Source organism: Equus asinus, chromosome 26 (assembly GCF_041296235.1).
Source record: "Equus asinus isolate D_3611 breed Donkey chromosome 26, EquAss-T2T_v2, whole genome shotgun sequence".
In the NCBI taxonomy this organism is placed as follows: Eukaryota; Metazoa; Chordata; class Mammalia; order Perissodactyla; family Equidae; genus Equus; species Equus asinus.
This window is the reverse complement of record NC_091815.1, coordinates 32,046,752-32,061,853: the sequence shown is the minus strand read 5'-3', so window position 1 is coordinate 32,061,853 and position 15,102 is coordinate 32,046,752. Positions and strand designations below refer to the sequence as shown.

Below are 15,102 nucleotides of genomic sequence, written 5' to 3'. Positions count from 1 at the left end.
AAGAGAAAGTAGACCAGAGCGTGTCAGCCACGGGGGGCTGGAGGCGAGGCCTGGGGGGCGATGGCTGAGAAGTGCGGGGTTTCTTTTGGGGGCGATAAAAATATTCTAGAAGCGACTGTGGGGATGGTTGTCCAAGTCTGTGAACATACTGTGAACCCCTGAATCGTACATGGTACAAATGGGTGAACTGCATGGTGTGTGAATTACACCCCATAAAAGCCATTTTAAGAACAGTGTCAGAGGAGTGAGATGGGAACAGGGAAGTCGGGGTGCTTGCCGAAAAGACGGGGAGACACTGTGGGCTGGGACGCAGGCTGGCGGGGAGGGTGTCCCCACAGCGTCACCTCTGCTGGGGCCTCAGTCGCTGCCGCCACTCGGGACACCCAGCAGGATCACTGCAAAGGCCCTGGGGTGGTGTCTTTGCCAACTCCATACAGCACACCTTCTGGGAGTAACGAGAACCAACTGGAAATAGCCCAACACACACCGGGAGAAAATGTTCACAACACAAATATCAGAAAGGGACGCGGATCCACAATATATAAAGAAATCCTCCAACTCAACAACAACAAGATGACAAGGCAATTAAAAACAAGCACCAAAAAGATCTACAAAGGGCCCAGAAGCCAAGGAGACATTCAACCTTTTCAGCCATCAGGGAAATTAAAATTCAGAGCATGAGATACAACTACCTACCCGTTAGAACGTGGAAAATTAAAAAGACGGACAATAGGGGCTGGCCCGGTGGCACAGTGGTTAAGTGCACACGTTCTGCTTTGGCGGCCCGGGTTTTGCCAGTTCGGATCCCGGGTGTGGACATGGCACTGCTTGGCACGCCATGCTGTGGTAGGCATCCCACATATGAAGTAGAGGAAGATGGGCATGGATGTTAGCTCAGGGCCAGTCTTCCTCAACAAAAAGAGGAGGATTGACAGTAGTTAGCTCAGGGATAATCTTCCTCAGCAAAAAAAAAAAAAAAAAAAAAAAAAAGACAAACAACAGCAAGTGGTGGTGAGGACACAGAGCAATTGGAACTCACCCCAAGCTGGGGGTGACGTAAAATGTTAACAACCACTTCGAGAAATGGTTTTCCAGTTTCTAATAAAGTTAAACACAGCCTTATCTGACCCGGCCAGTCCGGCTCCTAGGAATTTACCCGAGAGAAGTGCCGGCAGGTGTGCACACAAAGATTAGCACACAAATGACGTCCACAGCAGCGTCCTCGGGAACGGCCACACGCCAGACACAGCGCGCAGGTCCACCGACAGGGGAACGGACAAACGGACGGTGACACATTCCCATCGCTCAGTAGCCGAAAGAAACCGACACACGGGACGGAGAGGAATCTCCACATCGCCCTGCTGAGCGGCAGAAGCCAGAGCAGAAAAACACACGCCGTGCGGTTCTATTTCTACCAAACTCTGGAGACGACAAGTCGAATCGATCGTTACAGAAAGCAGACTCTACAGCCTGAGGCCGGGGCTGGGGAGGATGGATGGAAAAAGGGCACGAGGGACCCTTTCTGGGGTGATGGAAATGTTCTGTGCCCTGACTGGGTGGTGGCTACACAATAATTCAGATTTCTCAAAATGCACCCAACAGGGCTCCTTAGATGCAGACAGCACCTGGTATATAAATTATACCTCAATAAAGTTCATGACAAAAAAATAAAAAAGCAGACTCTGACTCCAGACAGCCCGGTTCAAACTGCGGCTCCACCACTTACTGGCTGTGGCTTGGGGCAAGGGTCTTCGCCCCCCTGCCTCAGGGCCTTTGCACTTGCCGGTCCCTCTGCCGGGAACACACTTCCTGGAGACAGCAGATTTGGGATGTAAACGACAAAGATGCTCAGTAAGTGTCTAATCAAGGAAAGAAGGAGAAAGCCTGACGGCAAATGGAAAGAAAAGGACTTCACAACCACCGTGTCAAGGAACTGAGGCTCAGAGAGGTGAAGGCACTGGCCTGAGGTCACACAGCAAGTAAGGGGCAGAGCTGGGGTTCCCACCGGGCAGTCTGACACCCTCAGCTGCTCGCACTGCACTTTGCGCTGCCCCAGGGAAGGGCGTGAGCCGAGGACCCCCAGGGAACCCTGAGTAAGGGGGCAAAGGGCTCAGAGGAGACCGAGAACCATGAGACTGAGGAACCGGGACCAGAGAAGATGGTCAGGGAAGGAGCGCGTCCAGGGGACAAAGGGAAGATAAGGCAGTCAGAACCAGCGTCCCGGCCCCATGTGGAAACACAGCTCGGAATTCAAAAGGCTCGTCCCCCAGGAAAAGACGCTGAACGTCCGTCACCAGCCGTCAGGGAAACGCAGGTCAGAACCCCGAGGAGACACCTCACACCCGTGAGGACAGGCACCCGAGACCTTGCGTGGCTGGTGGGAACGTCCAAGGACGCAACTGCTGCGGAAACCGGTCAGGCGGCTCCTCGACAAGCGAACAGAGTTACCATGCGACCCAGCGACTCCATCCCGGGTAGACACACGAGAGAAATGAAACGCACGTCTACACCACAGCCGGGACGTGAATGTCCACAGCAGCCAAAAAGTGGGAAGAACCCAAAATTCGATGACTGATGACTGGATCAACAGAAGGTGGTGCGGCCAGAAATGGAATATTATTCAGCCATGAAAAGGCATGAAGTTCTGACCCACACTACCACGGGGCCGAACCTTGAAAACATCGTGCTGAGTGAAAGATGTCACATGCGACAGACCATGTACTATACGATTCCAGTGACACGCGACGTCCAGAATAGGCAAATCTATAGGAACAGAAAGGAGATGAACAGCTGCCGGGGGCTTGCAGTGGGGAAAGAGGGCTGGGAAATGAGGGGACTGCGAACAGTAGGGGAGTTCTTTGTGGGGTGACAAAGATATTCTGATGGTTGCACAACCCTGTGAATATACTAAAAACCACCACATTGTATACTTTAAAAGGGTAAATTCTGGGGGCCAGCCCTGTGGCCGAGTGGTTAAGTTTGTGCACTCCACTTCGGCAGCCCAGGGTTCAATGGTCCGGATCCTGGGCGCAGACCTGGCACTTCTCATCAGGCCACGCTGAGGTGGCGTCCCACACAGCAGAGCTAGAAGGACACACAACCAGGATATACAACTAGGTACTGGGGCTTTGGGGAGAAAAAAAAGAAGATGATTGGCAACAGATGTTAGCTGAGGGCCAATCTTCCTCACCAAGAAGCATACTTAAAAAAAAAAAAGGGTAGATTTTACGGTATGTGAATTATATCTCAATTTTTAAAATGTAACAAAGAAAGCACATCCCTTGATCATGCCAAACAATTGTGACTTTCCTTAGGTTTGATAAAGTCATTGTGGTGATGTAAGAAAATGCTTCCTTTTGTCTTTTAAATACACACTTAAGCAGGCAGAATTCAAATGACAGATCTAGGATTTGCATTCAAATACTTCAACGACAAGAAAACAAACATCAATAAAGCAAGTGCCGCCAAATCGGGATAAATGAGGAACTGAGCATCAGCAAGGGGCGGGGGTGGTCATTTCATTCTATTGTTCTCTCTCCTTCTGTGCACGTTTGGAAATTTTCATAATTTTTTCTTTAATGCCCATGCTCTTTGTCTCAGCCATTCCACCTCTGGATTTTAACTGAACAGCTATACTCATGCAAATCAACAGTTATACACGGTTACTCCTTGCAGCCTTGTCTGCAACAGCACGGAGCTAACCTAAGATCCCAGCGAAGGGGGATTGGTTCAATAAGAGAGGGCCCTCTGACGGAATACGATGCAGCTGTGAAAGATACCAAACTTGGTGAGTTAGAAGCTTCCGGATACATCAGTAAAAGGGCAGAACGGTGTGAGTCTCCAGTCATGAGCGCCTTAAAAACAAGTGTGCATGTGTGTGTGTGTGTGTGTGTGTGTGTGAGATGCTTACACATGCACAGCACATCTCTTTGGAAAGAGGCCCCCAAACTGTAACAGTGTGACCTCTGGGAAGAGGACGTGCGTATAGATGCCTGGGAATCAGAGAGGGAGACAGACTTTTCTCTAGAAATTTTTGATACCCTTTGAGCTTTGTACTTGGCATGTGTTCCCTCTTCCAAAAAAATAAACACACTCATTTTTAAAAGCCCAGAAGAAAAGCTATTTCCTAAGCGTGGCCCTGTCCCCACTCATCTCCCCCGAGGCTGGATTAGAAGGATCAGGTTGTCCCTTCTGCACCCTCCCCCAGGGGGTGGGCGGCCAGGCGCAGGCTGAGGCCTCCCCCTGTGGGAGAGCGGAAACGCCCCGCGGGCCTGCCCTGGGCTCCCTGGAGATCACCGCCAGCCTCAGCTCCCTTGGCTGAGGTTGGGGGAGGGGGAGACACAACAGAGAAAGAGCAGGAGGAGGGAGGAAGAGAAAGGTGAAGAGGAAGGGGGAGGAGGAGGAGGAGAGACGGGGGAAGGAGGAGGGGGAGGAGGCCTGCGCGCCTCTGGAACCAGGATGGAAGGACAGTCCCGGGCAGGGGGTGGCTGGAAATGCCAGCTCTCACCTCGGCTGAAGAAATGGCCACCCAGTAGCTTTATTCATAATTGACAAAAAGTGGAAACAACCCAAATGTCCATCCACTGATGAACAGATAAAATGTGGCCCATCCAGACAACGGAATATTATGCAGCCATAAAAAAGAACAAAGCACGGATCCAGGCTACAACATGGATGAACCTCGAAAATATCAGATGAAAGCTGGACATAAAAGACCACGTAGTGTAGGATCCCATTTATAGAAAATTTCCGGAAGAGGGAAATCCTGACAGAAAACAGACCAGTGGTTGCCAAGGGCTGGAGGGGAAACGGGTCCAGGGTTTCCTCCCGGGGTGATGAAAATGTTCTAGAACTGGATTGTGGTCATGGTTGCACAACTCTGTGAATACAGTACAAACCAGTGAATTGTACACTTGAAAGAGAGAAATTTATGGTAGGTGGTTATCTCTGTTTTTTAAAAAGGGAAAAAAAAAAAAGGAATGAAGTGCCAATCCAGGCAACCACGTGGATGAACCTTGAAAACATGATGCTGAGTGGAAGAAGCCAGTCACATGAGGCCACATATTGTAGGATTCCGTCTATAGGAAACGTCCAGAATAGGCAGCTTCCTAGAGACAGAGAGCGGAGGAGCGGTTGTCCAGGGCTGGAGGGAGCGGGGACGGCGGTTTCTTTTCGGGGTGATGAAAATGTCCTGGAACTAGACAGTGGTGACGGTTGTACCACGCTGGGCAGATACTAAAAACCACGGAATGGGATGCTTTAAGTAGGTGAATTTTACGGTATGTCAATTACACCTCAATCAAGCTGCTGACAATTCAAAGCAAATAAAGCAAAGAAACTGGCCCCTCGGCCCACGAGTCTTAACTCAACCTGCACTCCCCAGGCCGCGCATTTGCTCAGAGCATCTCCCCTCAGCACAGCACCCCCCAAACACACAGAGGCCTCACCAAGATGGGCACACGGCCCCCCGCCAGCCCCCGGTCCTAGCGGTCCTTCCTGGGGGCCCGACCTGATCCAGGGGGTCCCCAGGTCATCCCGGTTGCCCCCCTCTGGACCCGCTGCTGGGCAGGGGCCGGGGTGCCACGAGGGGTGGGTGCGAAGCTTTGGCCTCACTTTCCATCTACCGCTCCCCGCCCCTCCCCCACCAAAGCCAAAAATGGGCAAGAAAACACCGAAACCACAAAGGAATGTGAAATGTGCTGGGTTTGTAGAATTTCCTAAGTGTGTGAAGTGCTGATTTCAGAAGCATAAATACCTTTAGACTGCAACAAAACGAAACAAAACAAACCACAGAAGCCTTCATACTTCAATAAAAAGCAAACACGCACACACACACACACACACACACACACAGAGCATCAGACCTGAGGGACTCGAGGGGAAGGACCAGAGGGGACCCCCGCTCCGTGCCTGCGGGGTCTCGGGAGGGTAAAATGATTAAGAGGTGACACTTAGGACTGTTTTTAAGCAGGAAGGAGAGAAAACCCTTGTTATTTCTAAGCAATTCTCTTATGAAACACAGTCACGCACCAGCCACATAACGACACTTCAGTCAACGACGGACGGCGTATACGGCGGGGTCCCCTAGGATCAGCGCCACGCAGCCTGGGCATGTAGCGGGCTCTGCCATCCAGATTTGCGTCAGCACAGTCTGTGACGTTCGCAGGACCACGAGATCGCCTAACGACGCAATTCTCAGAACGTGTCCCCGTCGTGAGGCGACATACGACTGTGATAATGCAACCAAGTTATTGATTCTATAGAATTCCTGGGACTGGCTTTCCCGGCTCCAGTTTCTTTCCCTCCCCCCGACCCCCTCAACACCCTGTGCACAACTCACCTGCCCAAAATGCCGAGCCAAGCAAACTGCCTTCCCGCTAGGCAGGGAGGAAAACAAAACAGACAAATTTTGATTCATTCACTCAACAAACACTCAGTGAGCATCTATGTGCCCCAGGCCCTGGGAGACCCCTCATGGAGCTAAATTCTCATAGAAGGAGCAGACCATAAATGAAGAAACAAATTAATTTTTTAAAACAATGTAATTTTGAGGGCCGGCCCAGTGGCATAGTGGTTAAGTTCACGTGCTCTGCTTCGGCGGCCCGGGGTTCACATGTGCAGATCCCGGGCACTGACCTAGGATCACTCATCAAGCCATGCTGCAGCAGCGACCCACATAAAATAGAGGAAGATGGGCACGGATGTTAGCTCAGGGCCAATCTTCCTCAGCAACAACAACAAAAAAGAAAGCAATTTTGGCTAGTGGTAAGTGGCTAGGAGATCATAATGCTCAATAAGGGAGTGATGGAGAAGGAGAAGTTTCAATTTTAAAATAGAGTGGTCAATAGAAGTGACATCGAAGCAGAGACTGGAATGAAGTGAAGCGAGAGCCAGGCAAATATGTGGGAGAAAAGCACCCTGTGCCAAGGGAACAGCAAGTGCAAAGGCCCTGAGGCAGGAATGTACCAGGCTGGCTCCAAGAACAACTAGATCCTTGTGAGCAGGTGGAGGGAGGCAGCAGGGGGCGTGGAAGGCAAGCAGATTCTATTCCAAGTGTTCCAACCCTCGGTATTGCCCCGATGCCTCCACACCCTTCTCAAACCGGGTTTGGGACATGTGGGGAATTGAAGGGGTACTGTCCGGAGCCCAGAAGCTTCCCGTCCAGTTCAAATTTTCTCCTATTTCCATCTTCAGTGCTTTTCCTATTGTGGGCTGCAATATTTGAGGAGTAACGAAATCAATTCAGTGGGTGTCGACCATCACTCAAACAGAGGAAGGAAAAAGAACAGAATAAAATTTGAAAAAGGTACTGCTGAATGGCTCCAAGGTGGTCAGGCCACGTGCTCACCAAACTTTTGTTTCAGATAGGTGTGTGTGAGCGCACACACGCGTGTCCATCATCCTGGGTCACGTGTAAAATATATGCCTCAGTGGCGATTACAAATAAAAGTCAAGGAAACAGCTAATCCAGACGCCCCCTCCCATAGAACTGAGTCTTTCCCACCCACTCCACCGGCCGAGCGGGCATCCACGGATACACGCCCGCTCCGGTGAAGACGGCTGTGTGGTCCCCCATCCCTATTTTCTTGGCTTCCCAGCCACACTGCTGGACTACATTTCCCAGCATCCCCTGCGGCCGGGTGTGGCCACGTGACTGGATTCTGGCCAATAGGATGCAAGTGAAGATGACAGCCGCTTTTCCCAGGCCTGGCAGTCATTCCTCCCCCATGGTGGGCCCCACCGAGCTAGGGGAGGACAGAGCCACACAAGGGAAGGAGTTCACACCAGGCCACCCAGCTGGACACACCCTCGCTGGTCTATGCCCCGTGCCAGCAAAATGCTTTCATCGTGTTAAGCCGTGGAGAACAAAGGGCTGTTTGTCACAGCGGCTCGCTGGGCGGTGCTGACTCACAACCACCCACCCCACGAAGGCCGGGCAGCCAGCAGCCGGCCGGACACACAGCCTGCTGCTCGAGCTCCAGAAGGAGGAGTGAGGGGAGGAAACTGAGTCTGCACGGCCCGGAGACCGAGGGCGCGCCCCATGTGGAAGAGCCCGCAGCAAAGGGTCAGGGCCACAGCCGAGGCCAGAGACGCAGGGTCCGCAGAAGGTGCTGGAAGCCAAGTCCAGCTCGTGAAAATTCTATTTTGCAAAAAAAGCAAGCTCCGTGATGAAGCCCAGCCTGCATCGCCAGCCCAAAACCACACCAAGAATAAGAGCCCCCATGAGGCTGGCCCGGTGGCACAGTGGTGAAGTTTGCGCACTCTGCTTCGGTGGCCTGGGGTTCACAGGTTTGGATCCCAGGGGTGGGCCTACACACGCTCATCAAGCCACGCTGTGGTGGCATCCCACACACAAAATAGAGGAAGACTGGCACAGATGTTAGCTCAGGGCCAATCTTCCTCGGCAAAAAATAATAATAATAAGAGCCCCATTTATAAGTCACCATTGCCATAAATGAGGTGCAGAAGGGACCTTTACCCGCTCCCCCTTACAGATGAGGTTAGCCTACAGCTAACCTGACAACAGGAAGCGGGGTTCACCACAGGCCTGTGGCGTGTAAGTGCTTAATTCACACATGGGCCCAGGAGGTGGGAGCCTGGACCAGAAGGTCAACAAGGGCAGGGACGTTGCCTCCTCATCTACCCCAGTGCCTGGCACAGGGGAGGCAGGCATGAGATATGTGCTGAATAAATCAACCAACTGCTGCTCTTTTCCCTTTTTACAGATGAGGCAATGAGGCTCAGAGAGGGCACGTCACTGACTCAAGGTCACCCAGCAAAGAAGGGAAGGTCAGGTCAAGATCGGACCCCCAGGCACCACCTTGCCCACTCTCCCAGCTGTTCCCAGTGCCCCTCACTCCCACCCACGGCCTGATCACATCGGCTCAAAGCCTCGGGGCCTTTGTTCTGCTGTTCCCAACTTCCTCTCACCGCCATCCCAGCACAGTTGCTTTTGGTTCATTCGCAGTTTCCTGGGTCCTTCATTCACTAAACATTCACCCGCTCAGCAACTGAGGACTGAGACACGTGCTGTGTGCCAGGCTCTGCTCTAGAAACTGGGGAGACGGCCATGAGGAAAACAAAGAGGCTTGCTCGCTCAGAGCCTACATTTTTGAGGAGGGGAAAATGGAGACAAAAAAAGAGCAAAGATAGAACATACCTTACCGAGTATTTACAAACAGTTAATTTCCATGTGTTTAAGTTATAGCCCCCGAATAAGGACCCGGGCTTTTCCTCTGAGTGACGGGAGCCACGCGAGGGCTCCAAGCAGAGGACGGACGCGAGCGGGCTCAGGTCACATTAGGGTCCCTCTGGCTGTGTGGGAGGAACAGACTGGGGGGCACAGGGTGGAGGGCGCCCAGGAGGAGGAGACTGCAGTGGTCCAGGCGGGAGGTGACAGCGGCTGGACCAGGGTGGGGGCAGCTCAGTGCCGGGCACATTAAGTTTGAGGGACCCATAGACACCCTGGTGGAGAGTTCAACAGGGTACAGGCTGGAGACCGCGTGCCAGCCACCACAGGGGCAAAAGCAAATAAATGCTCCTCCCCAGCCAGCTCGTCCTTAATTCCTCCACCCGACCACATGCAGGGCCCGGCCTCTCTCTTGGTTCCCACGACACCACCTCCGGCCCACCCTCACGCTGTCCCCTCCCCTCTCACCACCAGCCACAGCCCAACACAGACTGCAGGCCTCCAGCTTTCGGAGGACAGGTTTCCAGAAGCCTCTGCCCACCCGCACCACCCGCCCTGCTCCCCGGCCATCACGGCTCGATGCCGCTGCTCATTTGGAATCGTCAGCAAGGAGGGGGGGCAGAGGCAACCGCAATTCGACGATGCGACGGAGCACTGGGAGATGTCCCCTGGTGTGCGTGACATGCAACCTGGGGGGCGTGAATGGGGAAGACAGGATTCATATTCGCAGACGTCCCAATTCCTTACTCAAAACCCTGGAGTGTGATGGGCTCCAAAATGCAGGTTTTTAAAAAGACTGCTGGGAGGTGCGTGTCTGTCACAGAACATCCCCGCAGGCTCCCAGGCGGCGCCCTGGAACCAAGCGCTAACATTTCTGCTGCCAAACGTATGAACATCCACATGGAGCGCGATAAAGACGCCTATAAATAGCCTGGCTTCAGGTCAGCTCTTGGAGCACCCCCCCCCCACAACGAGTCACAGCGGGTGACGGCTGGTATTATTACTGATGCCGGCAGTGTTATTTGGATAGCGTCCTGCTGGCGGGCTGTTCTAAGAGGGCAAGTTTTTCTGTGCTGAAGCCGGAGGCTCCCCAAAGGCCCAGAAGAGGGAAGCCTGTGCCTCTGATCCGGCTTCACGTCCCAGCTCGGCAATTTTCTGACCTCGAGCAACTGACCTCGTTTCTCCGGGTCTCAGTCCCAGGGGATAAGGAAGGCTCTGGTTGTTGCCTATAGGCCTTAAATGAACAATAATGACGACAGCAATAATAATAATAGGAACTAACCTTTGTTGAGCCCTCTAGGGTCCAGGAAGGTACTGAGCTCTGCAGGGCTGTCGTCTCGTTGATGGAACCCTTGTCACACGCCCGGGAGGCAGCCCAGCTGTTACTGATGCTCTTTTAACAGAGGCCTCGGGAAGGAGCGAGCCGGAGCACCAAGCCCAAGTTTATCTGACACAGGCCTGAAACAGCGTCCACAACTCGGGTCCAGCCTGCCCCCAGGTCAGGTCGACCCGTCCCTGATGCTGAGCCCCTCCCACCACGGGGAGGATTTAGTCAAACATCAACCCTAACCCTGGGGTGTGCTGTCTGTCTTCTTCTTTTTCTTCTTTTTTTTTTTTTTTTGAGGAAGACTGGCCCTGAGCTAACATCCGTGCCCATCTTCCTCTACTTTCTATGTGGGACGCCTGCCACAGCATGGCGTGCCAAGCGGTGCCATGTCCGCACATGGGATCTGAACCAGTGAACCCCGGGCCACGGCAGCGGAACGTGGGCACTTAACCGCTGCACCACCAGGCCAGCCCCATGCTGTCCGTCTTCTCATCGAAGCCTCCTAAACAAGCCCCACGAGGGAGGTGCCATTATTTCACTCCCCAAGTGCGCCCCGACATGTCCCGCCTCAATGGGGAGCCCACACATGCGGCCTCCAGACCACTGCCGTCCACCTCCCGACCCGGCCGGCTCTCACGCCACCCGGGATGTGCCAACCTGCTGCCACCATCTAGAACATCCTCTTGCCTCTCCTTTTTCGGTTCCTCTGGAACCTTTGCCTTCCTCTGCGCTCAGAGACAGCAACAGAGGGTACCCCGGGCCTCGAGGACTGAGAGCCATTCAAGCATCAGGACCCAGGCTGATTCTCGACGGTGTCCCGAGGGTCCAGCTCAAGCCTGGCACCGAGCAGCCACTCAACAAACCCAGGCTGCTGTTTGCAAGAGGCAAGGATGGTGGAGCCCGCCTGGAGCAATTGGGCAGGGCCGACCCAAATCTACACGCACGCTGCCTCTCGCCCAGGCAAGTCCTCTTGAAGGGATCTGGCCAGTAGAAATGCTCTTGCACAAGGGGCTGAAGGCGTGGATGCAAAAATGTCACGTCAGGGCACCCCTCCCCCCAGCTCTAAAGCCCCCCCGCGGCTCCCATCTCACTAAGAATGGAAGCTGAAGTCCTAGGCAGAGAGGCAGAATGGAAATTCCAGGGCAACCACGGGTACCGTGAATCAGCTAACAGTGGAGATAAGATGCAACACGAAAATACTCATTAATCTAAAGGACGCAAGAAACGAGGAAAGAAAGGAACAAAGAACACAGGAGATAAACAGAAAACAAATGGCAAGATGGGAGGGTTAAATCCAGCTGCCTCGATAATGACAGTAAACACACACGGTGTCACCGAGGGCCGGCCCCCGCGGGTTTCAACCGCCAAGCCCTGGAAATACAGCTGGTCCTGAGTGAGGTGTGCCATGAATGAGAAATACATGCCGGATTTCGAAAACTTAGCGTGGAAAAGTAAGAAAGACCGTCTAACAAGCAATGGCAAGGATGGGGAGAAGTTGGAAGCCTGGGGTAAAAGTGACTCAGAATGACACGACCCAGCGATTCCACTCAGAGGGAGGCATCCACAAGAAGTGAAAAAGCACGGACTCACACAGAGCCTTGCGCGCCAACATTCACAGCAGTGAAACAGTCACGCGATGAGGGGCACGTTCTGAGAATGGCGTCGTTAGGCAACTTCACTGTTGTGCGAACATCACAGAGTTACTTACGTGAACTGAGATGGTACAGCCTCCCCCACACCTCGGCTCTACAGTGCTGATCTTATGGGACCACCATCGTGTAGGTGGATCACTGTTGACCGAAACGGAATAGCCAAAAGGGGAAAACAACCCAAATGTCCATCCGCAGAGGAATGGATAAACAAAATGTGGTATCTCCAAACAGTGGAATATTATTCAGCCATGAAAAAGAGCAAAGAGCAGCCACATGCTACAACGTGGATGAGCCTCGAGGACATCACGCTACGTGAAATAAGCCAGACACAGAAGGATGAATTCTGTGTGATTCCACTTACGTGGCACCTAGAGAAGGAAATTCAGAGGGAGAGAAAGCAGAATAGAAGTTTCTAGCACGTGGGGAGAGGGCATGCTTGATGGGCACAGAGTTTCCATTTGGAATGTTGAAAAAGTTCTGGAAACGGATAGTGGCGACAGCTACCCAACATTGCAAATATTCTCGTCACTGAATTGTACACTTAAAAATGGCTAAAATGGTAAATTTTATATTATGTGTATTTTACCACAATCAAAAGACTGTAAAATATCTCATTAATGATTTCTATATTGATCACGTGTCGAAATGATAGTATTTTGGATATATTAAGTTACATAAAATATATTCACGTTAATCTTCCTTGTTTCTTTCTACGTGGCGACTAGAATATTTAAAATAACGTGTAAGTGGTTAGCATTTTATTTCCATTGGACAGCAGTGGTCTTAATGTTCCAATTATCAGATGATTATCTAACTATACGCTATCTGCAAGAGATACACTTTAAATATACGGATGCATAGAAGCTTATAGAAAAAACTGGAACTAAACTGAAAAAACATCCATAGGGTGGAGGTCCAATAATTTATGGACGGGGCCGGCCCCGTGGCCGAGTGGTTACGTTCGCGCGTTCTGCTTCAGCGGCCCAGGGTTTCGTCGGTTCGAATCCTGGGCGCGGACATGGCGCCGCTCATCAAGCCACACTGAGGCGGCGTCCCACATGCCACAACTAGAAGGACCCACAACTAAAAATACACAACTATGTACTGGGGGGCTTTGAGGGGGAAAAAGAAAAAATAAAATCTTTAAAAAATAATAATAATAATAATAATAATAATAATAATTTATGGACTACTCCTAGGCTGCTAAAAGAATGGGGATCTATATTGCTGACATGGAAACAATGCTAAATTGCTCAATTTACAAAACTAGGTGTGGAAAAATTCAGACAATACGTGTGATCACAGGAAAAACATATGCATAGAAAAATGGCCTGAGGGGCCAGCCCGGTGGCACAGTGGTTAAGCTCACGTGCTCTGCTTTGGTGGCCCAGGGTTTGCAGGTTCAGATCGTGCACACAGACCTAAACACAGCTCACCAAGCCATGCTGAGGCAGCACCCCTCAAGCAAAAAGAGGAAGATTGGCAAGACATGTTAACTCAGGGCCAATCTTCCTTACCAAAAAAAAAAGGGGGGGGAGGGGACTGAAAGAATGAACCCCAATCTCCTCACAGGGGTCCCCTCTGGAGAGTGGAGGAAGGCAGTACGGTGAAAAGACTTTCCTCGGTTACGTGACTTTTTTCCTTAACAACTAATAATAATTCCTTAATAATTAATGTAGACTTGCCCTCAAATTGCCAACCCCAAAGCCAAGAGTTAAGGAATCTTGTTTCAGCCTCGACATCTGATGTCTCCACTGCATTTGCAGAATGCTTGAAGCAACTCAGAAACCATCCAACAGCCACTCTACACCTGGCGACTCAAACGCGTGGCCCGGGAGCTTGTCAGAAACGCAGCATCTCGGGCCGGTCCCAGACCCACTGGACCAGAACCCGCCTTTTAACAGGATTCCCAAGGAATTCACGGGCACATTCAAGTTCGCGAAACTGCTGATCTAGGGCCCAGTGCCGTCTGCCTGCATCAGCAGGTGCAGAAAAGGCTGGTTAGCAATGACAGTTAGCAAGAACCGTGATGGGAACACCAAGGGGCATTTATGACGGGCCGCCCACTTGACAATATGTTGTCTCAATAAAGCACCACAACAACCCCACCAGGTGGATACTTTAGGTAGATATCTACGACCCCATATCTGCAACGCCAACCTCCCAAATCTCTAAAAACCACTCTTTTTCCTCCTGACTCACTCAGGGGCAGAGCCAACTGCAATGACTGTCTTTATGTGTCCCTCTGAGCGTCAACAGCCACAGATATGTTAGCAGCAGAAATATCTTTGGCTGCAGAAATCTTAGCACACTGGGGGACGGGGACGGGGCGGGCGGTGGGGGGGGGCCCGCCTGGCTGGGGGCGTTCCACCATCCAGGGTAAGCTCTGGTCTAAAATATCCTGAATTTCGAAACCCCTACGACGCAGGTTACTGCCATAAACACAGCTCTTCTGTTGTCACGAGACGTCATCTAGTTAACCTCCAAGAGGCAGGCCCCTCTGGCTGATGGGGAAACTGAGGCTGGGGGGGGGCCCTGGCGCCAGGTCCCACAGCGGGCTCGGAGCCCCCACCTTCCAGCCTCCCCAGGTCTTGCTGACTCACACCCGCTCCTCACCCACCCAGGCCTCTCACGAGCTCACAAACACATCCGCTGTCTGGAGGAAGCTGGGGGGGGGGGCGGGGGGGCACGGTTATGTTAATGAAGACACAGCGGAGGGGGAGAAGGAAAAGAGGAGGGAGGGAGGGAGGGCGCTGTGCTGAGCCTGGGCCTGGGATGGCTCAGCTGAGAGATCCAGGCTGGACCCCAGGCAGAAGGAGGGGCGGGGGGTGGGGCAGCTTCCAGACTGTGGACTGTGGGCTTCCTGGTCTCGGTCCCTGAAACCAGGAAGAAGAGAAGCTTTTATGGCTCAAAAGCCCGGGCGCTGGGGATCC

At 52.3% G+C, this 15,102-nt stretch overlaps 1 protein-coding gene across 3 annotated transcripts in view; it reads right to left on the bottom strand.

Annotated features, from left to right (window-relative positions):
• Positions 1 to 15,102, bottom strand: part of BICRA (BRD4 interacting chromatin remodeling complex associated protein) — a 78,384-nt gene that overhangs the window by 49,785 nt on the left and 13,497 nt on the right. Inside the window, exon 1 of one of the 3 annotated variants that reach the window (XM_044759071.2) lies at positions 10,473 to 10,783. The exons of the other annotated variants lie outside the window; for them this stretch is intronic. The gene's annotated coding sequence lies outside the window, so the exon portion shown is untranslated. Of the gene's footprint in view, positions 1 to 10,472; positions 10,784 to 15,102 lie in introns of those variants that run through there. 3 annotated transcript variants of the gene reach the window in all.